The following is an 18,417-nucleotide window of genomic DNA, read 5'->3' as shown; positions in this document are numbered from 1 at the left end:
TCATCAAGTTGGTCACCCTTTCCTTTGTTTAGAAGAAGATAAATACCAAAATACAACTATCAACAGAGATGAGATAAACGTTAACAAGTTCATAGAGACTTACGCATTTGCTTTTAACCAAGTTCTTCAAGGTCGTTTTGTCGGCAAAACTTGACAGGAACTTTTCCTCCGGACTTCGATCTGTCAAAGCGCTGGGTCCGTCTGTATTTGGTCATCTTGGAAGCGAAGCATTATGGCACATGTAGTTTCACGTATAACCTCCTTGCTTAGCTAAAATACTTTGAACCAGTGGTCCCCAGGAACAGTAACAGACATGATGAACACGACAACAATTCCGCATTCATGCGCAAATTTGACAAATATTTAGTGAAATTGTATGTATTACAAATGTCAATGTGTTCAGAATGTGTCCCAAATGTAAATATATGATGTACACACAGACCATGTTGTTTGATTTCAACAGACAAAAAAATATTATAGAAAAGCAATCCAGTTGAGGACAGTGTCACACCACCTAAAAAGTCCCCCTGCAGTTTGCAGCCCAGCCATGTTCAAATTAGAGGCAGTCCAAACCAGCGGTCACATGAAAAGTATTTTAGTCATGTCCTGCTGCTCCATGGATCATTTTGGCGATACTATATCTGACATATCAGGCATTCATCTAGTGGTTAAAGGAGACAGTCAACCTGAATGCTGCAGATTACACGCATGGAAATTATGAATAAGCTTGACCTACTTCCTATATGACATGTTGATGCTGTTTATTGACTTTCTTAGATATTATTTATGGTTATATTCATACTTATTTTTAAATGATAAGATTGGAAGGATTTAATCATATTCAAGGGTACAAATGGGTACAGATATATATTGTGAGAAAATGGTAAAAGACCCATTTGCTGTGCAATTGTACCACTCCACCCAAAACAGCAGGAACACTTATGGGCTTGATGTTTCTCCCATTCTGAAGATGGGCTTCATCTCTCTCCTACTCTATATCTAGATTCTCCCACACTCCTTAAGATGCCTACACTGAGTTGGAGCAACAAATGATAGACTATTTTAACCCCCAGAGAGAACCACCAAACCCCTTAGGGAATGCATCCATCTGACCCTAAACAACACACACACACACACACACACACACACACACACACACACACACACACCACACACACACACACACACACACACACCCACACCAGTGGGGAGGACGCCTTATAATGGCTGGAATGGAGTCAATGGATTGGTATGAACCACATGGAAACCACGTGTTTGTTGTGTTTGATACCATTCCATCGACTCCATTCCAGCCATTATTATGAGTCGTCCTCCTCTCAGCAGCCTCCACTGACACACACACGGCGGCGCTGATATATGGAGTAAAGCAGTATTTGAATGTGCATGTGAATGTGTTTTGATGCGTAGGCTACTGTCTACCTCTAGTGGCTAAAGTCATGTACAGAAATGTACAGTAAAAACACAAAGCAATGCATTGACTATTTTTGATACACACGGGAAACTTACCATTAGCTACAGTGAAAAACCCAGCAGCATTGCCGTTCTTGACACAAACCAGTGCACCTGGCACCTACTACTATACCCCGTTCAAAGGCACTTAGATTTTTTTTGACTTGCCCATTTACCCTCTGAATGGCAAACATACATAATCCATATATCAATTGTCTCAAGGCTTAAAAATCCTTCTTTAACCTGTCTCCTCCCCTTCATCTACACTGATTGAAGTTGATTTAACAAGTGACATCAATAAGTGATCATAGCTTTCACCTGGATAGTCTATGTTAGGGAAAGAGCTGGTGTCCTTAATGTTTTGTACACTCAGTATATATATATATATATATATATATATATATATATATATATATATATATATATATATATATATATATATATATATATATATATATATATATATATATATATATACACACTGCTCAAAAAAATAAAGGGAACACTTAAACAACACAATGTAACTCCAAATCACACTTCTGTGAAATCAAACTGTCCACTTAGGAAGCAACACTGATTGACAATACATTTCACATGCTGTTGTGCAAATGGAATAGACAACAGGTGGAAATTATAGGCAATTAGCAAGACACCCCCAATAAAGGTGTGGTTCTGCAGGTGATGACTACAGACCACTTCTCAGTTCCTATGCTTCCTGGCTGATGTTTTGGTCTCTTTTGAATGCTGGCGGTGCTTTCACTCTAGTGGTAGCATGAGATGGAGTCTACAACCCACACAAGTGGCTCAGGTAGTGCAGCTCATCCAGGATGGCACATCAATGCGAGCTGTGGCAAGAAGGTTTGCTGTGTCTGTCAGCGTAGTGTCCAGAGCATGGAGGCGCTACCAGGAGACAGGCCAGTACATCAGGAGACGTGGAGGAGGCCATAGGAGGGAAACAACTCAGCAGCAGGACCGCTACCTCCGCCTTTGTGCAAGGAGGAGCGGGAGGAGCACTGCCAGAGCCCTGCAAAATGACCTCCAGCAGGCCACAAATGTGCATGTGTCTGCTCAAACGGTCAGAAACAGACTCCATGAGGGTGGTATGAGGGCCCGACGTCCACAGGTGGGGGTTGTGCTTACCGTCCAACACCGTGCAGGACGTTTGGCATTTGCCAGAGAACACCAAGATTGGCAAATTCGCCACTGGTGCCCTGTGCTCTTCACAGATGAAAGCAGGTTCACACTGAGCACATGTGACAGACGTGACAGTCTGGAGACGCCGTGGAGAACGTTCTGCTGCCTGCAACATCCTCCAGCATGAACGGTTTGGCGGTGGGTCAGTCATGGTGTGGGGTGGCATTTCTTTGGGGGGCCGCACAGCCCTCCATGTGCTCGCCAGAGGTAGCCTGACTGCCATTTGGTACCGAGATGAGATCCTCAGACCCCTTGTGAGACCATATGCTGGTGCGGTTGGCCCTGGGTTCCTCCTAATGCAAGACAATGCTAGACCTCATGTGGCTGGAGTGCGTCAGCAGTTCCTGCAAGAGGAAGGCATTGATGCTATGGACTGGCCCGCCCGTTCCCCAGACCTGAATCCAATTGAGCACATCTGGGACATCATGTCTCGCTCCATCCACCAACACCACGTTGCACCACAGACTGTCCAGGAGTTGGCGAATGCTTTAGTCCAGTTCTGGGAGGAGATCCCTTAGGAGACCATCTGCCACCTCATCAGGAGCATGCCCAGGCATTGTAGGGAGGTCATACAGGCACGTGGAGGCCACACACACTACTGAGACTCATTTTGACTTGTTTTAATGACAAGTTGGATCAGCCTGTAGTGTGGTTTTCCACTTTAATTTTGAGTGTGACTCCAAATCCAGACCTCCATGGGTTGATACATTTGATTTCCATTGATCATTTTTGTGTGATTTTGTTGTCAGCACATTCAACTATGTAAAGAAAAAGGTATTTAATAAAAATATTTCAGTCATTCATTAGGATGAGTTATTTTAGTGTTCCCTTTATTTTTTTGAGCAGTGCATAATATGCCATTTAGCAGATGCTTTTATCCAAAGCAACAGTCATGCATGCATATATTTTACATATGGTTGGCACTGGGATCAAACCCACTGCGCTGGCTTTACAAGCAGCATGCTCTACCAACTGAGTTACAAAGGACATTATAGATTTATCACACGTACTCTGTCATAGCTGTTGCATGTTAAACAATCCGATTTATAGACAATATTATTATCCATATTAATCCACCAAAAAAATCATTGGTACTTGAACCTCTCTACACTATAATCACTTGAACATGTTTTAATGTAGCAGAGTAGTCTAATTCTGTCTTGTGGGGTGAGATCCTATATTGCTTCCCACTGTCCATTCTTCCACATTAAACACAAGACTACAGTGTCTCACATTGGGGAAACAGCCATTAATAATTTACAACACTCTCCATCAATCCAGCCAGTGAGCCGATGGGGCTGGTCCGGTCCTGGACTGGCGGCCTTATCCTCTCCCAAGGACAATGGGGCCATTTCCTGTCGGGTGTAAAAGCAGAGACAGTGGAGTATTGTGAGGCAGGACATCATATCAGCCAGCCATGACCTTGGAGTGAAAGACTGACTCAGTCATATACACTGAGATTCATTGGTCCATTTGCTTTGAGGTCGGAGAGGGCTGATTGGTCACTGGCACCCAAATGCAGTCATCAGAATGTTCAGATGACCCCCTGTGTAGAAAGTTCAGAGCAGTTACCAGCCTTACTACAAGCCAATGAATACATCTGTGATATCGCGTAGAAGGAGGCATTGTGGTGTGTGTGTGCGTGCATGCGTGTGTGAACGCAATAAAGAGAGAGAGAGAGAAAGGACAGAGGAACAGGGTGTGTTATGCTTGCCCATACAAGAAAACCAAATGGATGTTCTGTTTTTGATTCTGGAGAAAATCTTTTGAAACTCTACCTCAATGGTCACATTTTAACAAAGAGTCAATACCCATCTTTGAAGGCCCCAAAACAGGTGGCAAGACAGAGTCAGAAACCCACATGAACCCCACACTTTAATTCCTCCTGGCTAATATTCAAGGACAAGGCATGCTGTGTTTAAACAATAGGACCATTCATCTCACTGAAAATCCTACGGCCACTTATCCACAATATCCAGTAATCCGTAGAGAAAGCTTAGCAGAGTTAATGATATAGAACTGATTTGAAACAAATGAAGGGCATTTCATTATTGTAATACACAACTGTAATCATGTTACACAGCATCAGAATGAATTTAAAGTGAGTTCTTGTGATATGAACAATCATGTGATCTCTTGAGCCAAAGTCTAAGTTTTGATTCACGAATGGACCGGTCAAACCAGATCTCAACTTTGGGAGAAATTGCAGGTTCCCTGACCAGAAAGTTGTCGATACATTCTTCCTAATAGGTTTACATGTTAGGTTCTAATAGGTTGACTCACAACAGCAATTTACTAAGAGTAGGCTAGGCAACACAGACACAAAGTAAATAAGCTTGTGACGAGAAGTGTCAATTAGCCCTAATGGTTTCAGACATTCGTCTGTCAACCACACACATGCTTTTACACCCAGACGCATGGCCTATATAATCAGCAGCACTGACCCAATATGCCGTGCCACCGGCCCTGGCCCCTGTCTCATCCAGGCTAGGGGTATAGAATATGGCTGTCACAATGGACAGCTAGCTGCTAGCCTGACAACAATACACCCTGAGGCAGGATATGGACTGACCTATTTCAGTCTGTCATACAGCATGGGAGAGAGAAACACTTTCCACATGCTCACTTTCTCTCTGTCACTTTCCTCACGTAACTGCATACTCTATCCTTTCGAGACTCCTAACACCATGCAGGATGTCACTTTGAATTGTTATCCACAACTTACTGAAACTCTCTCCGTGCCCACTGAGAAAGTTTTTTTTCTCCAAAAAGACAAAAGAGAGCGCCCAATGTGACTTGAAATTATGGATCCAGATTTATCTGGTCTCTTGCACTTTCTCCTTCTCCCTATCTCATGACCTTAGATGGGTGTCTAGCGGCAACAACCCCCCATCCTCACGGTCTTGGATGAAGTCTGTGTGATTTTCCTCTGGAAAAAAAGCAGAAAAAGCTGACAATAAAAACAAAGCAAAAGTGCCTGGTTAAATTAAATCCATGGTGAATGTCACAGATGTTTGTGGTTTGTATGAGTGTATTTGTGTGGGCTGTCTCCATGGTGAAAGTCACAGACGTTTGTGGAGTGTATTTGTGCGCAGTGGTGTAAAGTACTTAAGTAAAATACTTTAAAGTACTACTTAAGTAGCTTTTTTGTGCATTTGTACTTTACTCCACTAGTTATATTTCTGACAACTTTTACTATGACTTCATTACATTCTCAAAGAAAATAATGTACTTTTTACTCCATACATTTTCCCTGACACCCAAAAGTACTAGTTACATTTTTAAATACATAGCAGGACAAAGAAATTGTCAAATTCATGCACTTATCAAGGGAACCTCCCTTGTCATCCCTACTGCCTCTGATCTGACGGACTCACTACACACACATGCTTTGTTTGTAAATGACGTCTGAGTGTTGGAGTGTGCCCAGGCTATCTGTAAATGCATTTTAACAAATTTAAAAATGGTGGCGTCTGGTTTGCTTAATATAACAAATTTTACATTATTAATAGTTTTACTTTGAATTCTTAAGTATATCTAAAACCAAATACTTTTAGACTTTACTCAAGTAGTGATTTAACTGGGTGACTTTCACTTTTACTTGAGTTTTCTATTAAGGTGTCTTTACTTTTTCCACCGCTGTGGGCTGTCTTCTCTATAAAAATGTGATACGATTTTATGCCACCACTTCGCGACATAAAAGCTAGTCTACCCATGTGACTCACCTTTCTGTCTAGGCAGGTTTCATGACGTAGCCCAAGGTGTGTCCGTTCTGTAGGCTACTTTCTCACACAGGTAGACTAATGCCCTGTGTGTGAGCAGGCCATGCTAACCACTAACATTTTATCCTTCGTTGTAAATTCGAAAACAAAACAACAATGTTTTAGTAATGTAGTTGACCAAAAAAATACGTTTGGGAAACATTAATATTCATATTACTGTATAGACCCAAGTAACGCCACATTTGTTTTGTTCTGGCCAATTGCGTTTACATTCCAAATTGTGGAGAAGTGAAGGGTGGGGTCGGGTCGACAACACTATGGTAAGAGAGGCGGAGTCGCTGGTGTTAGGCTTTTTACTCATTGTTCTGAGTATCATCCTACCGCAGTTGAGGTGAGGCAGAGAGGACAAAGTATATCGTTGGTAAAGTCTGTTTGTGAACCTGCGTAGACTTTGGAATATTCGAAACAATTGATTGTATTTTGACAGGTAAGAAAGATCTGTATTTATTGTCACATTCCCGTGTATTGACAGTCTACGGAGAGAGAGTAAATTCGTGTCAAGTGAGTCGAGTGAGATAGGATAGTCACAGTTTCTCCATTCCTGTGTTGCGCTTGTCTCTAAACTGGAAACACGATTCTCTAGCGTTCCATAAATGTTATTCCCGGTCTGGATACAATGTAGCCTGTCTCTGACATTCTGTCCCCCGTCAATTTTTGTATTTGTCTCTGAACTTGATGGCAGAATAGCGTAATGTTCCTTTCCTATTGTCAAGTGTCTAGTCGCCACCCAAACGTCGTTAAAGTCGGACATTTAGTTATCGTGGGTGTATTCATTACGCCGATACCGTTGCAAAACGTTTCCTCTGTTACAAAACGTTATGCAACAGAAACCATTTACTCCTTCCTGCCTGTTTAAATGCAAATGTTTTTAGTTTGCCGCAACAAGGTTTTGTCAAACGCTGTTCCTGCCAAATAGATGTGCCAACATTTTTTTTGGGACAAACTATTATTGATCAACTTAACATCATGCAAATTTCAATAGAATAAAGCTTATTAAAGATCAGTGATGCTAACAAGAGCAGTGTGCGGTTTCCTTTATCCTTCAGTAGAATAGAGCTTAAAGTAATTTGTGGTGTGACAGTACACAGCAGAGAGTGAGAGACGATCAAAGTTTGTCTACCCCTCATCCATTGTCAAATCCACTGCCCCCCTAGTCGGGGCCAAAGCTATGTCCTACAGAAGGCAATACAGCATTTATTTTTATTTTTAATTTAACTAGACAAGTCGGTTAAGAACAAATTCTTATTTACAATGTTGGCCAAACCCGGACGACGCTGGGCCAATTGTGTGCCGCCCTATGGGACTCCCAATCTCGGCCGGGTGTGATACGGCCTGGATTTGAACCAGGGACTGTAGTGGCACCTCTTGTACTTAGACCACTGCGCCACTCAGGAGCCCCAAGTATGTCATCTCTATTCAAGGGTTCTGCTGGGGGCTTTGACAACCCCAGTGAGTTGGGGGTGGGGCATGACATGATGAGTGCCTGCATGGTTCATACATGCATCATGGGTTAGGATGAATAATTCTGATCAACAATGAGGCATTGATACCAAAATGTCCTTACAAGACCTTCACACCTACAATACATTCTCTTTTAGGGCAGTTCAGATCCAGAAGGGTGCCAGTAATGTCCAGGTCTTTGTCCCAATTGGCACCCTATTCCCTATATAGTGCACTACTACTTTTGATCAAGGCCCATTGGACACAAACCAGGTGTTCAGGCTGATGACATTATGCATACCAGCGAACCTCTGTTGCCTCATACTTCATCCTTGTCCAAAGGGAACCATATGCCATTAGTTACAGTAGCTTTACTACCCCACTCTATGCCACTGCGATAACAGAGCACAGATCCTCTCATTTTATTTCACAAGTAAATCCACTTTCAACATGCAACCTGAAATAACATTATCTCGTTCGCTCATCTTACGCGGTTTAGTCTTTTCAAAGACTCCCAAGACCAACTTTTAATAATTGTCCAAGTCATATTTGACATGGCACAGCCTGGCATTAGAGCTGGACAGATGTCTGTCAAAATGGAGAGCTCCCTCCTCTCACACCAGTCATGATCATGCCAGGTCCAATAACCAGAAACAACCAAGAACAATGGCATCAAAACAACCAAGTTTTTTTGGCATTCAACAGCGTCCCGAATCTGGTGGTGGTGGGGGTAGGCTGAGATTTTCAGCTGCAGCTGGGGTCATACTGGCGCTAATCCTCCCCCTTACTTAATTCCTTTATTGTCCAACAATATTGTCCTCGTCTTTCTTTTCCTTTCTATCTTTTTTCCCCCATCATGCTGTCTTGTTCCATGCGTCTCTAACTTGGTCCCACATTTGCCACTTCTCAAATGTGACCCTTTCCTGCCTAATTCTCCTCCCTCTTCTTGACTTCAGTCTCTCTCCTCACACCACGCCCTCCCTCCCCGGGAGCGCCTGAGCACCACAGAGAGCTCCGTTACGCCGTAGAACCTAATCGGACCACGCGTGGGACCAGGCCTCGGTGCCAATGTGTGTATCCAGGTTGAGTGTGTTTGCGTGCATGTGTAGGCTACATATGAGGGTGGAAGATTGGGATTATTTTTCTGGTCAGCCATGATATGGACTCGTCTTCTATCTGGGGTTAAAGAGGAGGTGGGGCGATAGCGGCCTAATCTCCGAAGGGTTAAATCAACCGGACAGGGGCTTAAGATATCTTCTCAGACAATGCTGTTATCAACCCAAAGCAGATTTACTCTGACTTCTACCCTCCCCTTTGCCACCATTTAAAAAAGATTGGCATAGAACAAAGACAAAAATCACTATCTTTTGATATGTTATCCCCAGACTAAGGCGACTTCCGTATTGGACGGCTGTTGCAAATGTCAAGGACATTTACACAAGGGCAGAACAGAAGATATGAAGACCTACCTGCAAAACAGCAGGTAGGTCTGACGCCTGAGCCCTCTAACTTGGAGAATGCTATGATTTAAGCACGCAAGAGAGGCCCAAAGCGTCTTGGAAGCCAGTCATCAATGGAGTGGCAGAGGTGGCACGATATGAAAGACTCCATCCAAGCTGGCATCGCCTGGGCGACCAACACAGCTGTGCTCCTATTACCATCATGAGTATGAGTTATTCACTCAATACATTTTTTCCCGGGGAGGCCTAACAACCGTTTCTCCCCATCCCTTGGTGCTCTGGAAGTCTGGTACTACTCTGCCAACTGTATTATTTTCAAGTCGGCTCCTATCAGACAGCTCTTCATAAACCACCAGGCCACATCTGCTGACGGCATGCTGGAAATAGCTGCATCCATTACTGTCTGTTTCTTTTATGAATATATTACCTTTTGATCTTTTTTTTTTTTTTTCATTCCTGACACAGTTTCACACGAAGGGAGGGACTGGAGTGGACTGGATTCCTGAATCCATGGGTGACTTAAACACAGGTTTTACAGTTGGGCTGGTTCGTTTAGCCTACACTCAGCAGTGCTTCTCAGTAAGTCGACTTGGATGATTACTCCTCGTCATTGCCGTGGTAACCCTCTACACCCTGCTCTCTCATCTCCCACTTCCTACTCATCCGTTTAATTGCACTCCAATGAGCAGGGAGAGAAGGGAGGAAGTGCGGGTGCGGTGGAAAAGCAACACTAGCGAATGGGAATTCTTCCCCGTCGAGACGCCGTATCAGAGAAGAGAATCATCAGCCTCCTCTAGAGGAGTGACTATAATTCACACACAGATATGAAGTGTCTGTTGCGAGGATTGACGTGTGGCGTGTAGGTGACCTTTATGGAAGCAACGCCTCACAATAACCTCACTACACCAAGGAAAGAAAGAAAAAGGTTATTTGTAATTCTTAATTTTGTGTTGGTCACGGTTTACACGAACTTTTTTTTTTAAAGTGGAAGCCTAAACACTGCAGGTAAATGCAAATACTCCAGCTTCCCCTCCAAAGATGTCTGGTACAGGCTTAGTCAGACTAACTTCTTCTGGGGGGGGGGGGGGGTGTATTCTTTAGCGTCCCCTCAAATTGAATCCTCCCCGCTCTCCCTAGCCTCCCCTCCCGCCTCTGATCTTTCTGAAATATTCATCATCTGTCGTATCGCCTCAATGCTCTCCAGTACAGCCATGCATATATCCAGTATCCACGCTGCAGCAGGCGAAGCCTCCCCACTAACCCTAAAGGAGGGCTTTAGACCAAGCAAACCTCGCTGTCCAGACCATGACGGACATCCATTCTAGTTGCTCTGTGCAAAACTCTTGTATAGTCCCCTCAAGCACTGAGAAACTGAGTTCACTATAAAATACGTATTTCCATTCACTCCCATTGACGTCCTCCCATTCACCCTAGATATTGTGACACAAGCCTCCTTGTCCATTCTTCCTCCATACAGAGTAATTGTGGACAGCAGCCCAGCATGTTACAGAGTTCATGCAGCATCGTCCTTCCTTGCAGTGACAACACAGCCTCCCGTTACTCCCTACAAGAGCCGGAGCCTGCTGGTTCTCCGTTCTACCTGATAATTAATTGCGCACACCTGGTGTCCCAGGTCTAAATCGGTCCTTGGTTAGAGGGGAACAATGGAGGGGGGGAGCAGTGGAACTGGCTTTGGGTCCAGAGTTGCGTTTGAGGGCTCTATAACAATGGAGACGGGGGAAACACACTGTCGTTGTTACATCAGAGAAGCCACGCAGACATGAAGGACTAGTTCTACCGCTACACACTTCCTTGCTTCCCTTCTCTGTGTAATCTGATCCAACTCTGCACTTCCACACCTCGGAGACAACACTGACCGCCTATAATTCCTAGGGCTTGGAGCGTACAGGGGGTAAACATGAATTACCCAACTAGCTCGTCCCAGTCTGCGGCAACTGTATGCCCTCTGGTCTGGTGTGATACACTTTCGACACATCTACTGATCAAAGCCTAATTAGAATGATTATTTAATCAGCTACTGGTTAGACATTATTGTGTTACACGGTCAAATAGAACCTACATTGACTTGTTGAATGACTTGCAAGTCATTGTTTCTTTTTATTTGCCAGTTGACTGCTAGCTGTTTTCCAGGCTATGTCAATTAACACAATAACATTAGCTAAGGCTTTGCATTTCTCCCGATGAATCACTGCTAATGACACCATGTCGCTGCTGTAATGTAAAACCATGCTGTTACAGTCTTGGAACTGTCCACTGTTTTCTAATGCTGTCACTGTATTTAGCTAGGGTGGTAATGAATCATTTCGTCAAGTCCAGTAAGCCAAACTCTAAAACTCAAGACTAGGCCTAATCCTCAATTTGAAAGTCCGAGAGGCTTCATGCTTTGACTCTTGAAAGCATATTATAAACAGACGTAAAATGTCTTTGACACGCGGGTTCTCTTAGACGTGGATGTTCATAGAATCCGATATCGTCCCCTCTTTTCAAGTTGGAGAATGTGTGCTTGCGCTCTGTTTCACATGCGATCCTGCCAGCAGGGCCCTGCTTTGTGTACTTAAGCCTTTCAATGTGCCTGACTGTAGTGGGGGTTTGGTATGCTAGTGGAGCCGAGAGGGGAGTTCCATCAACTGGCTGTTATCGGTGGACTGATAAATGGACTGTAAGAAAGTAGCTGGAACAGCTCGTAGGACAGGAGCCTATGAGTTGATTTTTGAAAATGTATTTCACCTTTATTTAACCAGGTAGGCCAGTTGAGAACAAGTTCTCATTTACAACTGCGACCTGGCCAAGATAAAGCAAAGCAGTGCGACAAAAACAACACAGTTACAAACAAACGTACAGTCAATAACACAATAGAAAAATCTATGTACAGTGTGTGTGCAAATGTAGAAGATTAGGGAGGTGAGGCAATAGAGCGCTATTTACAGATTGGCTGTGTACAGTTATCGGTACGATGCTCTGACAGCTGATGCTTAGAGAGGGAGATTTGTCTTCAGCTTCAGTGCCTTTTTATTTTATTTTTTAAAGAAATGCAATTCGTTCCAGGCATTGGCAGCAGGGAACTGGAAGGAATGGCGACCAAAGGGGGTGTTGGCTTTGGGGATGACCAGTGAGCTGAGAAGGTGGTGCTTTACCTAGCAAAGACTTATAGATGACCTGGATCCAGTGGGTTTGGCGACGAATATGTAGCGAGGGCCAGCCAACGAGAGCATACAGTTTGCAGTGGTGGGTAGTATATGGGGCTTTGGTGACAGAACAGATGGCACTGTGATAGACTACATCCAGTTTGCTGAGTAGAGTGTTGGAGGATTTTTGGTAAATTACATCGCCAAAGTCAAGGATCGGTAGGATAGTCAGTTTTACGAGGGTATGTTTGGCAGCATGAGTGAAGGAGGATTTGTTGTGAAATAGGAAGCCGATTTAATTTTGGATTGGAGATGCTTAATGTGAGTCTGGAAGGAGAGTTTACAGTCTAACCAGACATCTAGGTATTTGTAGTTGTCCACATATTCTAAGTCAGAACCGTCCAGAGTAGTGATGGTAGTCGGGCGGGCGGGTGCGGGCAGCAATCGGTTGTTTTACTTTCATTTAAAAGCAGTTGGAGGCCACTAAAGGAGTGTTGTATGGCATTGAAGCTTGTTTGGAGGTTTGTCCAAAGGAGGGCCAGATGTATACAGCATGGTGTCATCTGCGTAGAGGTGGATCAGAGAATCACCAGCAGCAAGAGCGACATCATGGATATATACAGACAAAAGAGTCGGCCCGAGAATTGAACCCTGAGACTGCCATAGAGACTGCCAGAGGTCCGGACAACAGGCTCTCCGATTTGACTAACTGAACTCTATCTGAGAAGTAGTTGGTGAACCAGGTGAGGCATTCATTTGAGAAACCAAGGCTGTTGAGTCTGCCGATAAGAATGTGGTGATTTGACAGAGTCAAGCCTTGGCCATGTCGATGAAGATGGCTGCACAGTACTTTATTTTATCGATGGCGGTTATGATATCGTTTAGGACCGTGAGCGTGGCTGAGGTGCACCCATGACCAGCTCGGAAACCAGATTGCATAGTGGAGAAGGTACGGTGGGATTTGAAATGGTCGGTGATCTGATTGTTAACTTGGCTTTCAAAGATTTTAGAAAGGCAGGGCAGGATGGATATAGGTCTATAACAGTTTGGGTCTAGTGTCTCCCCCTTTGAAGAGGGGGGTGACAAAGGGGGGTGACTGCGGCAACTTTCCAATCTTTGGGGATCTCAGACAAAACGAGAGGTTGAGCAGGCTAGTAATAAGGGTTGCAACAATTTTGGCAGTTCATTTTAGAGAGGGTCCATTGTCTAGCCCAGCTGATTGTAGGGATCCAGATTTTGGGCAAGTTGCTGCAGGGGGTGCAGAGCTGTTGGCCGGGATAAGGGTAGCCAGGTGGAAAGCGTGGCCAGACGTAGAAAAATGCTTATTGAAATGATCGATTATCGTAGATGAGTGAGCCCTCTGGACAGGATGCTGGTCTATCGCAGGGCCTTACCTCTAATCTATCTTCTTAGTGCTGAGTGCAAATCAGACACTCATCAGGTCCCATTTTTGCAGTCTTTGGTCACACTCGGCCGGGGATCGAACTCACAACCTGGACTCTAACCTCAAGTCAAATTTTATTTGTCACATGCTCCGAATACAGCAGGTGTTGACCTTACCGTGAAATTCTTCCTTACAAGCCCCTTAACTCCATTTTCTTAACTGCGTTGTTGGTTAAGAAAATATCTACTAAGTAAACTAAAGTAAAAAATAACAATGAGGCTTTGACTTGATAAAATAACTAGGTTAGTCAAGGTAATTTGTACATGTAGGTAGGGGTAAAGTGACTGTGTAGATAATAATCAGCGAGTAGCAGCAGTGTAAAAACAAAAAAGGCGGAGGGTGGTGTCAATGCAAATAGTTTGGGTTTAGTTTAGTTTGATTGTTCTTATCTTGTCTTATGACTTGGGGGTAGAAGCTGTTAAGGAGCCTTTTGGACCTAGACTTGGTGCTCTGGTACCGCTTGCCGTGCTGTAGCAGAGAGAACAGTCTATGACATGGGTGACTGGAGTCTTTGACAATTTTTTGGGCCTTCCTCTGACACTGCCTTGTATATGGGTCCTGGATGGCAGGAAACTTGGCCCCAGTGATGTACTGGGCCATACGCACTACCCTCTGTTGCACTTTATGGTCGGATGCCAAACAGCTGCTATACCAGGCACTGATGCAACCGGACAGGGTGCTCTCAATGGTGCAGCTGTGTAACGTTTTGAGGATGTGGGGACCCATGCCAAATCTTTTCAGTCTCCTGAGAGGGAAACGGTGTTGTGTCCTCATCACGGCTGTCTTAGTGTGTTTGGACCATGATAGTTTGTTGGTGATGTGGACACGATGGAACTTGATCAATGTGAATGGGGGTGTGTTCGGCCCTCCTTTTTCTGTAATCCATGATCATCTCCTTTGTCTTGCTCAAGTTGAGGGAGAGGTTGTCGTGCTCTAGGTTGAGGGCCACTGAAGTTGGTTTAAATGGAGTGTAGCCTACGCTCAAGTGGGAAGCATTCACCTTCTAAGTGAACATTCACAGATAGTTTCCTGCACCTTCAGGTTTGACTGATAACTGTAACTAGATATTGTCCCAACCTAGTTTTTGATGTGGTTGTCTCTACACGGGAAACAATTATCTCTGTGTAGCAAATGTCGTTGAGCCTATCCCTCTGACTGGGGAAACAACAATCCAGACCCCCTGATGCTGCTGAGTCATAGCCTGGTCTGACCGTGGAATAACCACAACTTCCTGTAGCGCACACAGTCGATCGATTAGCATCACGCTCCACACCGCTGCACATCCTCCCGTGTCGGTTTTTATACTCCACAGTTGGCCAATTAACCCCTATTTCTTCCAGTAGTCCCACAGTGCACAAAGTGACGGGTGAGTGGGAGAGTGTGAATAAGAGGGGGAGGTGGTGGTCCTGGCGGGGTTTAAGCTTTCTCTCAGCAGGCTAGCTGGACCAAAACCACCTACCAGACGCACACAGGGGTCACACAGCTGTGTGTGAACTGTGTCTAGGGAGCACTTACTGACCATGGCCTCTTAGCAGCGGAGCTGCAAATCTATTTAGAGAATTGGCAGGGATGTGGTTTTTTGGGGGGGGTGTTGGGGGGTCTTTTACAAATGTTCCATCCCGAGAATAAATCACTTTTCTCCTGGGTAGCCCGGCATTTCTCAGCAACTCCAAGCAGCTATGACTCTGTCCTGGCACCCCAATGGACCAAGCTGGTGGACCAAGCTCGTCTCTGTCCTGGCACCCCAATGGCAGAACCAGCCACCCCCCTGAAGCTAGGACAGCAGAGTCCCCGTCCATCTTTTCTGAAATCACCTCACCCCTATGGCCTATTTTACATTTGCATAATTAGTAGGCTGACTCATTAGCCTACCTTTCATAATATTTCCCTTAATGTTGTACGACGTGAGTAATGGGTATTACCTCTCGTTGCTTAATTTCTTCCTTGCTCACATCAGTTAAATCAGCAAACAAGAGCACGCTTGCATCCCTTTTCGTCCACAAATATAATACATTCTAGTCTAGCTTTTCCCGGGACTCCACAAAAGTTAAGGGGAGAGGCCAGCGGAGGGCCGGTGAGTATTGCGCAAGAGTGAAGACCTGCATTGTGAATTGCTCTCCATAAAATGCGTTGTCTGTCACCGGCCTGAGTGTTGATTGATCGTGCAGAAAAGTCTGTAGAGAAGACAGATTTAGACATGACACTATAAATTAGCAGTTCTGTTTCACGCCATGCTGTTCTTAGAAATGATTTACCCGTTTCTCAGTTATATATCACGGGAAACAGGAGTAGGTTTGGACGGAAAATCTCTTAATCTCGCTAACCCAGTTCCCCCAGCGTGTACGTGTTGATGTGTGTGCATTGGTGGGGGGAGGCAGGTCCGCCTTATACACAGATAGTGAACGCAGCTTTACAGATGTGTGGTTAATGGGACTTAAATCTGCTTGATCTGTACTTCCACTCTGTCATTTATCCTCTTTGTTCCTTTTGGGGTGTAGCTTAGGCTAGCCTGGTTTAGTCAACCTTATCTTGGTAAACCAGGTCCGCTGGATCTCTTTTAGTGTGTCAAGGCTTAAGCTAATAGCCATTTTTTATTCAAGTCGGTGTATGAATTGATAGGGTTTGATTCAAGTCGGTGTATGAATTGATAGGGTTTGATTCAAGTCGGTGTATAAATCGATGGGGCTGGAAAGAGACGTTGCTGTAAATGAGAATGTGTTCTCAGTCAACTTACCTGTTAATATAATGGTAAAATAAACAAGAGGTTCCAATTTAAATGTAGCAATGTTATGGTTTATACTCTACGGTGCATGGGTGTGTTTTGCCAGATAGGAGCCAAAGACACACACACACTGCACAGTGCCACAACTTGCCAGGGTTATGAGGACACTCCCCAGTCTGACATGCTTGTGAGTGGAGGCTGGAGATGATGAGCAGTATTCACACCGTCTGTGGAACCTAGTTAAGCATCCACTGACACAACGTCTGTGTGAGCCCGTTTAGTCAGGAAGGGATGGTTTGGATGTATGACAATAGCTAAGACTTGTTTGTCTGAGAGGAGGGGATGGTGTTTGTTTGCCCGTACAGGATGAGATGGTTAGAGCGAGAGGGTGAAACAGCGTTTTCAGCTCAGGACTATTTTGGTTGACGTTCGCAGCGGGAAAGTGTGTGTGTCAAACGAGGCTAAATGTATGGGGCTAGTGTGGAATGTCACACCAGGATTCGAGTGATTGACGCCAAACCACATTCATTTCTCTCTTTTACTCTCGTCTACTGGGGGCTCTCTGACAGTCAGACATTCCTGCCCTCATTGTGTTGTGCTTCCTGGAAGGCCTGACCATCAGTCCAGAATGCTCTAGAGTTAGATTCCCCTCTCCCAATCCTAACCTTAACCATTAGTGGGGGAAATGCAAAACTGACCCAAGATCAGAATCCTCCAAACTATCCCAGTAGCTCAGGAAGAACAATAGTGGGGTTCAAATCAAAAGTGTATTTGTCACGTGAGCTGAATACAGCAGGTGCAGACCTTACAGTGAAATGCTTACTTACAGGCTCTAACCAATAGTGTAAAAAAGGTATTCGGTGAACAATAGGTAAAGAAATAAAAACAACAGTAAAAAGACAGTAGCGAGGCTATAAAAGTAGTGAGGATACACACAGACACCGGTTAGTCAGGCTGATTGAGGTAGTATGTACATGTAGATATGGTTAAAGTGACTATGCATATATGATGAACAGAGAGTAGCGGTAGTGTAAAGAGGGGTTGGCGGTTGGCGGGACACAATGCAGATAGCCCGGTTAGCCAATGTGCGGGAGCATTGGTTGGTCGGGCCAATTGAGGTAGTATGTACATATATACATGAATGTATAGTTATAGTGACTATGCATATATGACAATTAGAGAGTAGCGGCAGCATAAAAGAGGGGTTGGGGGGGGGGAACACAATGCAAATAGCCCGGGTAGCCATTTGATTACCCGTTCAGGGGTCTGGTGGCTTGGGGGTAAAAGCTGTTGAGAAGCCTTTTTGTCCTAGACTACCACTTGCCATGCGGTAGTAGAGAGAACAGTCTATGGCTGGGGTCTTTGACCATTTTTAGGGCCTTCCTCTGACACCGCCTGGTGTAGGTAAGTAAATAAATGGATGGCAGGCAGCTTAGCCCCAGTGATGTACTGGGCCGTACGCACTACCCTCTGTCGTGCCTTGCTGTCGGAGGCCGAGCAATTGCCGTACCAGGCAGTGATGCAACCAGTCAGGATTAGAGGTCGACCGATTATGATTTTTCAACGTCGATACCAATTATTGGAGGACCATTTAAAAAATATATACAGTCGTGGCCAAAAGTTGAGAATGACACAAATATAAATGTTCTGCTGTCTACTGCCTCAGTTTGTATGATGGCAATTTGCATATACTCCAGAATGTTATGAAGAGTGATCAGATGAATTGCAATTAATTGCAAAGTCCCTCTTTGTCATGCAA

General features: G+C 44.5%; 2 protein-coding genes and 1 long non-coding RNA gene across 12 annotated transcripts in view; 1 reads left to right on the top strand and 2 right to left on the bottom strand.

Annotated features, from left to right (window-relative positions):
* LOC110485893 (trafficking kinesin-binding protein 1) overlaps positions 1 to 558 on the bottom strand; it is a 40,632-nt gene extending 40,074 nt beyond the window's left edge. For 3 of the 4 annotated variants that reach the window (XM_021557101.3, XM_021557106.3, XM_036940568.2), the window contains exon 1: positions 104 to 242. The gene's annotated coding sequence lies outside the window, so the exon portion shown is untranslated. Of the gene's footprint in view, positions 1 to 103 lie in introns of all 4 variants that reach the window. The other variant, XM_021557103.3, reaches the window with a different exon arrangement.
* A 2,921-nt stretch (positions 559 to 3,479) lies between these two features.
* LOC149978820 (uncharacterized) lies at positions 3,480 to 6,703 on the bottom strand. 2 transcript variants are annotated; one of them, XR_016485796.1, is made up of 2 exons: positions 6,390 to 6,703; positions 3,480 to 5,593 (listed from the first exon to the last, which is right to left on the bottom strand). It is a non-coding gene; the product is annotated as an uncharacterized LOC149978820 (long non-coding RNA). The 2 variants fall into 2 exon arrangements; XR_016485797.1 differs by having other exon boundaries at positions 3,480 to 4,210; positions 6,390 to 6,525.
* Positions 6,439 to 18,417, top strand: part of LOC110485892 (junction plakoglobin a) — a 32,454-nt gene continuing 20,475 nt past the window's right edge. For 2 of the 6 annotated variants that reach the window (XM_090195946.1, XM_090195949.1), the window contains exon 1: positions 6,439 to 6,706. The gene's annotated coding sequence lies outside the window, so the exon portion shown is untranslated. The other 4 variants (XM_090195948.1, XM_090195951.1, XM_021557098.3 and 1 more) reach the window with 2 other exon arrangements.

This window comes from Oncorhynchus mykiss, chromosome 13 (assembly GCF_057628025.1).
Source record: "Oncorhynchus mykiss isolate SJ-2025 chromosome 13, ASM5762802v1, whole genome shotgun sequence".
NCBI lineage: Eukaryota > Metazoa > Chordata > Actinopteri > Salmoniformes > Salmonidae > Oncorhynchus > Oncorhynchus mykiss.
This window is presented reverse-complemented; position numbering and strand designations above follow the sequence as displayed.